General features: G+C 36.8%; 1 pseudogene; it reads right to left on the reverse strand.

Moving 5' to 3' along the window:
• Positions 1-1,229: 1,229 nt before the first annotated feature.
• LOC149153945 (putative purine permease 11 pseudogene) lies at positions 1,230-2,335 on the reverse strand (annotated as a pseudogene).
• Between the last annotated feature and the right edge of the window lie 5,407 nt (positions 2,336-7,742).

Genomic DNA, 7,742 nt, shown 5'->3' on the forward strand with positions numbered 1-7,742 from the left:
ATATTCCATTATACATGCCTTCTTCCAATGAAAGAATTGCATTGTGAGGGAGGAGATAGTCATCCACACTGAGCATAGGCCTTTGTAGTTCATGCAAACATAAGGAAAATTGTAGAATGGGTGTCATCAAAATAGGTCCACATACTTGAACCAATTTGATCTCAATATCAAATATAAGATAGGGAACACTAGTCACGTCGCTGACTCCCTCATTCAACCTCCAGTTGTAGCACTAACCATGGACCATGGTGCTCTACTCCTACAAACATGAGGACTCCTGGTGGCCCTAACTCTATGAGAGTCAAATTGGATTCACTATCACCTACCAGATGTTGAGCACAACCATGGTTGCCATTGACTTTCATCTTTAGGACTGGAAGTTATATCATTTGGACTAGCTTTATTTTCCTTCAAGTGAGGGTGCAATTCTCATTTGGGAAGCTCACTACAATTGGATGACAGGACACTTTGGCATGGAATGATAGTGGACATGCTAAAAAAGTATTTCTATTGTTCGAAAAGTCGATAGGATCTCATCAAGTACATCAGGTGCTCCACTTCCTATACCATTGTCAAAATAGCCATTAAGAAGCAAGGGATGTACACCCATCTACCTACTCCTAAAAGGCCTTGGGAATCCATCTCGATGGACTACATGTTTTTTATTCATTCAACCAAGAAGTGCAATGATTGTGTCTTCATGGTTGTTGATTTATTTTCTAAGATGTCTATTTTAACAGCTTGCAAGAAGAATATCACATCGAAAGCCATTGAGAATCTCTTCTTTAAATAGGTGTGGGTACATTTTGGTATATTGTACACCATCATATCATGACAATCTCTTCTTTGAATAGGTGTGGGTACATTTTGGTATACTATACACCATCATATCATGACAATCTCTTCTAATTTGAATAGGTGAAAGCCATTGACAATCTCTTCTTTGAATAGGTGTGGGTACATTTTGGTATATTTTACATCATCATATCATGACAATATCTTCTTTGAATAGGTAAAAGCCATTGACAATATCTTCTTTGAATAGTTGTGGGTACATTTTGGTGTACTGTACACCATCGTATCATGACTATATCTTTAAAATGAATAAAGACGATCTTTGATTTTCACCAAATAACTCATTGGATCATATATTTTATACTTAAAATTGTAATAATCACAGAACACATGAATATGTCTCACAACTCTATTTTAAATGTAGAAGACTGGCTAACTAGTTAAGTCTCAGTGACCGTCCGAGCACCAGCGTGAGCAGCAACCTTGGAGTCCTTGTATCCACCGAGAACATAGGAAACAAACCCCCATATTCCCAAGAGCATGGCCAATACCTTGATCCCATCCAGCTTATCATGGAAGAAGAACACAGCCAAGATGGGAACAACAGGCAGAGACAAAGCGCCGATGACATTAGAAAACAACGAAGAAATCAAGAAAATCAATCCAAATGTCCCCAGGGAATACATTTGATATGCTATAGCACACCATAGTAGAGTGATGACGTATCCCATTTCCCCTGACCTAAATTCATGGGACTCTGGTCCCAGGTCTCTGAATTCTCCGCTGGCTAACAGTCACAATACACAAATGAAAGCACCAACAGTGTAAATGAGCGCCTGAGATATCATAACCACAGTGAAATTTTGTGCAACATGTTGGAATACAAGTTGCAAGAGTGCAAGGAAGAGTCCATAAATGGCACAGGCAAAAATGGTGTAAACAAAGCCCAGAATGAAGTGGGTTCTGTTTACTCCCTCCGGTCTCTCGCTGCTCGACTGGGCACCTAGCAGAATGGCACTAAAGGTAAGAAGCACGATTGAATTCAGAATATATGGAGTTATCCTCTGCTTAACCACAATGAAAGAGAACAGGGCATTGAAAGCCAACTGTGTGGCGCAGAGAAGAGAGTACGTTGATACTGGCAGATATGCAATCCCGAAGGAGTAGAGCAGAGCATTCCCACCTGCAATCACACCCAAAGCTCCACAAGCCAGAAGATATCTAGTGGTAACAAATGCAAGCATGGCTGATTTTCTTTGTGGGTTCAGCAATGGTGGTAGCAGAAGCAATGGCGATCCTACGCGGAGCAACAGCGATCTGAGCCATAGGCTGTGCCCACCCTGCTCGAAATAAAAGCGACTCAAAATCAACGCAGCAGACTGCCCCACCACAACAGCAATAATGCTCATGCCAACGAGCAACCAGTGCATTCTCCCTTTTTTAATACCACTGTAGCTTTCACTGGACTCTGCGCCTGCAATTCCTTCTCCATGGGAATCCATCACAACGAACTGCACCGAACTCTCAATGAAATTTCTGCTGGGAGACAATCACCTCTCCCACGTTACCTTGCACCCAAATCAAATTTATAATATAATTCCGAGAAACAGAACTGAACTCACTGGTTCAAACTGCACAGGTGCAACTTTGGAACGCATGCGTCCTTCGCAATCCGACATGTCTACAGAATCCGATCGGATCACTGAAGACGTAAGTTGATAGCGACTTTACATTGATTTAATTATAAACTTTTCATTTTGTTTTGTAATGTGATGTGCTTGTTAAGATTTGGTTGGACATTTTTAAAGTGCCGTCTAATTTTTAAAACAAACTTTTTAATGATATTGAACTTACCTTGACGATGAATCACACTGACTGGTTCGAAACGCGTCAACAAAAGATTGGTTATGTGATTTTGTCGAAGACTATCTAAAACGATATTGAACTTATTTTTTGCTTTTTATTTCATGAGACATGGTATTGGTTAAAAAATTTGAAGTCTTATTAGTCCCTGCACCTTTGGGGTTGCGGGGACTATTGTAATAGGTTTGGTGTACTTCATTAATAGTCTTTTTTGATTGAACGCATTTAATTTAAGGTTTTCATCTCATATTTTGGAAGGGAAGCACCTTTTTCTCTACTTATGAACTTCTTCCAGCCGTGATTTTATCCAATAAAAAAATTTGGTCTGTGTGAAACCTACTAAATTACAGGTATAAAAGAAAATGTGTAAGTTTGGCACAAACATCTGTCAAAATGCATGTGTAAATATGGCTGCAAACATCTGTCAAAATGCATGTGTAAATATGGCTACAGATTGCTAACCAACGCCTATTTTTCCAAAGCATAGAATGCAGATGTCACTTTTATGAATTGCCAGCACAAGGGACACACTCTAACATCATCTCCTTATTTAAATGTCCATTAATTTTAAATCTTCCATATAATATTTTACTTATAACATTAATGCTAACTATGTACAATGGAAATTGTATATCTCGCTTATTTTAAAAGCCAGCTTGTAGTGATCTTGTCTCTTTTTCCACGCTATTCAATAATTTTACATGGTTGTGTTACAGTGTATATGAATAATAATCAGCTACGCCTTATAACATACCGACTTCATAGTCTCTGGCTCCCTCTGGCTCGGGTGTTTTCTCTTCACTCAGCGGACATACCGGCTTCATAGTCTACATACCGACTTCATAGTCTCTGGCTCCCGAGTTTTCGCTTCACTCAGGGGACATACCGGTTGATAGTCTCTAGTCTCTGGCTACAGTGTTTTCTCTTCACTCAGCGGAAGGGACTTGCTAGTCTCTAGCTACGGTATTTTCTCTTCACTCAACGGCAGGGACTTTCTGATTGGCAGCCTCTCTTGTTGATGAATTGTGATCATAAACTACGTTAAGCTAGTTTGAGATTCATTTCATATTAATATAAAATTTGATTATGAAATTTTCGTATTGGATGATGTCCTTGTTAGAATTCACAAGGTTTTATTTAGTGCCTTTCAACCTTGCCAATAAAAATAAAATATTTAATGATTTTGAACTTTGCAATTCCACCCATGATATGTTTTCCACTTCTTTTTGTTTTATGTGGCATGGTATTAGTTATAACTTTGAGGTCTTACTGTTGTGTTATCATTATAACCCTTAAAATGCTTGGATGATAAGTTTATTATAACCTTTAAAATGTTTGGATGATAAGTTTGACAGCACCTCTTTGACAAACCCTCTTGACATATCATAATTACAACATTAATGCTTTTAGAATATTGTTTATTGAGGAACAATCAATTATTAACAATGTTAGGATTTTTCTTAGGGAGCCCTTTTTCACTCACATGCATTAGCTTTGGTTTGCCAATGTATTTTCCACTTAGTGGGAATAGATAAATGCGTGTCCATTCTAAATCATTTCCTAAAATAGGCATTGATAATCTACTTGCTATCTTTTATATATCAACGATTTGTACATTATAATCTTATTCATCCAAAGGGCATTCATTCATTAGGTAATCTATATATTCATGATTATATCTTCTTTTGCTATCAAAATTTCCATTTGTCTTATCCTTCTTTTACATATCAAGAGAAAAAACCAATATCACTGACAATGTCATTTACATAGTTCATTTATTAATACACAACTTTTTTGAAATATGCAACTAGGTTCGGTTTTCATAATCACATGTGTGATCATGATTTTATGTAATTAATGAAAATAAGAAAATAAAAACTATTTTATGCTTGATTCATGGGGATCATGCTCAAGAAATTCTATTTTATAGATAAACTCCCATTGAGAGCTATTAGGTTTGGTGATTAAGTCATAAAGTCAATTAAATCTTTGTCATGTATGAGAGACCCTTGTTGGGCATGTTACATATTTATTTGAGTCATTGTAAGAGACAAAAGATCCTCCAAGACCAAGTCCAAGAGCACCAAGCAAGTCGACCTTCAAATGAAGAAATAAGTCGACTCCAAGTTCACATGTTGGCCTAGGATCAAGTCAAGTCAGCCTACAAGCATGAGGGGGAAGTCTATATATAGGAACTTGGCCTCACTTGAAGATGCATTCATTCAAGCATCTGAAATAGAAGATCAAGTGCAAGAAACACAAGAAGAGAAGTGTCTCATCAAGCAAATAAAGGAGAAGAAGGAGCTAGAGTGATTTTAATCTGTTTTGGGTCAAATATCTCACACACGTGCGAAGAAGATTGATACCATCTGCTACAGAAGAAGCCGAGTTATCACAGTCATCCTAGAAGGTTGAATCAAGAAATAAACCAAGTCATTTATCAAGCCAAATCGCAGAAGAAGGAAATACTATCCCAAAAAGAAGGAAACCAATGGATAAAATTGGTGTTTGTCCTTCACACATGTTGCAACTAGGGTTTTTGAAGAGGCCAAGAATTGAAGGTATGTGTCAATCATGGGGACTTTACTCAATGAACCTCTAACATATCACGTGCGTTGGTGGAATATTAAATAATACCTTTGATTTGAATACAAGTTGGAAAATACCACTAAAAATCACCTTCTTTAACCCCCTACCAATACGAACCCAATACACCTTCCCAATTTAAAAAACCCCTACTTTCACCAGATATTGTAGGTATCCATTTTTTCATTAACATTTTTTATACCCCTTTATATTTTTTCATTAACATTTTTTATACCATTTTATATTTTTTCATTAATCTTGAGCTCAAGGGTTTATACTTGCCAATAGAAAAACCCTTTACCCCCTATTATATGCTCAATATATTATGTCCATTTTTCCTCAATATATATACCCCAATATGAATGCACGTGGTATGGTATTGCTCCCTACTGAAGCCCCTGTGGTGTCAATAGGTTGAAATATGAAGAGAAGTCGAGACCTATGGTAAAGAAATTAGTTTGACTAGCATTGACTCAAGGAAGAAGAATTGTTTCAAGAAAGTCTTGTGACTTGGTCTTGGAGAGATTGTTAGGTCAAGGGTCTTGGTCTTGGACTTCATTTCTTGAATATTCTATAAGAAGAAGAATTTGTTTGGGTTTTCCTCTCAAGTAGGAGAGGTTTTGGCCCTAGTTGATCACCTACATCTTGTGTCCCTTGTCTCATTGTTGTTCATATTTTGATAGTTGTTTGATGAAAAGAACTCTATAATAATCAAGCTAAAGAAGTACCTAATCAAATGAAGTAAAAAGTATTCACAAATGGTTATCATCTCTAGATAAAACACTTCTTATCTCAGCTCTAGATTTCTCAACAGGCTTTACCTTGTTGACCAACATCTTAACATGTTGATTCATAAATGGGGTTTTAAAATTGTGAAAAATAGGGTCAATATATTGTGGGTATTATGGATTTGGGATATGGGGCACATGGGGATTTATAGTTATTAGAAAGTATAAAAATGTGAATCGAGTAAAATAAAGGGTTTTTAATTTTGGAAAGATGTATTGGCAAGGGGGGTTTCAACGAAAGAATTTTTTAGATACTTTTCAATATCTAGTGAAATAAGGGGTGTTTTTCATTCTCCTATGAATGCACATGTTGTGTCATAGGTTAATTAAATGGAAATCCTGTGAATCCATCATAATCAACTATTGCAACATAATTACCCAACTCACTTTGCAAAAGAACATATTACTTTGCACAAGGACATATGGTTCCAATATTAATAGTTATGCTACCCTTGCTTGGCAGGTCAATAACTTTTAGATACTTTGTTTGCTTTAATGTTTCCTTTGCTTCTTTAACTACACCTTTAACCATTGTTGCTTATGTCGGTGAAGTTGGAACCAAGCAAAGCGATGCTAGGAGAGTTACTAATGGTTGTTCAAATTAAATTAATGTTTCAACTACTTAGTCAATCACATATGGTGTAAAAGTATTGCAAGGAAACCATTTTTGGACTTAATTTTATTGTGTCTTCAAGTAATGCAAATTTGAAAATATATACTAATATTTTATTTTAATTATAAATGAAATCCATAACTAGGGTGGTGTCACTCTATTAATTTCCATAGTGAAGTCCTAAAGATAAATAGAGGTGCACTAACCCCAACAAAATAGAAGCGTTAATAATTAAGGGTTTTCCTCAAGTGCGCCAACATTTATTCATAGTAAGTTTTAAGCTAACCTTTTTGGAACTTGCCAAGATCTTTGCATGGATTTTCTTAATGGATAGTTCCTAAGTAAGTGTTTCTTCTTCAACGTGAACTAGCTTTGCACATAACAAGTTCTGATATTTCCACCTCATTACCATTTTCCTTCTTAGATAAGCACAACTAAACTCAAGTGTACTGAAATCAAATGTGATTTCCTTTACTCTCATTACCAAATCCCATCAGTTTCCATGTGTTCAGGCCTAGTGAACTACACACTCATTCTCTATGCTCTATGGGCGGTCGCCACTACTCGAAGGACAATGGGTTTAAGTAGTATTGAGTTGGAAAAATTATGAGAGACCATTGGTTGGATTATTGATTTCCATGACTATGTTAAGTTTTTGGTGGTTTAGGGAGGTCTCTCGGTAAAACCTCATGGGCTCCCAAACTTCATTTTGTTTGGTTATATAACAATGGAAAAGAATTAACCAATTCTTCATTTGCTAAACTTAATTGGAAAACTGGGAGTTTTCATGTGGAAAACTGAGAGTTTTCATGTGGCAGCCCTGGGTCAGTCCATTAAATGTTTCTTTTTCCAATTGATGTTGCCACATGGAAGCCCCAAATTGGTCCATTTAATGATGAGTGGCCTGCCAATTTGGGTTCCATGTGGCACCATTTTATTAGGCGACATAGTAGGACCAACTTACCACTTATCCACCGTGCGAGTTCCACATGTCGACACTAGGTTACACCACATCAGATGTCAACTTAGCCCCTACCATATTAGCTATACAACCCTGCCATGTGACATACAAGTTGACCTTTTTTCCCAGTTTGACC

The sequence above is a fragment of the Pinus tabuliformis genome, chromosome 9 (assembly GCF_031772625.1).
Source record: "Pinus tabuliformis cultivar Carrire ecotype Pingquan chromosome 9, CPIR1, whole genome shotgun sequence".
Taxonomy (NCBI): Eukaryota; Viridiplantae; Streptophyta; class Pinopsida; order Pinales; family Pinaceae; genus Pinus; species Pinus tabuliformis.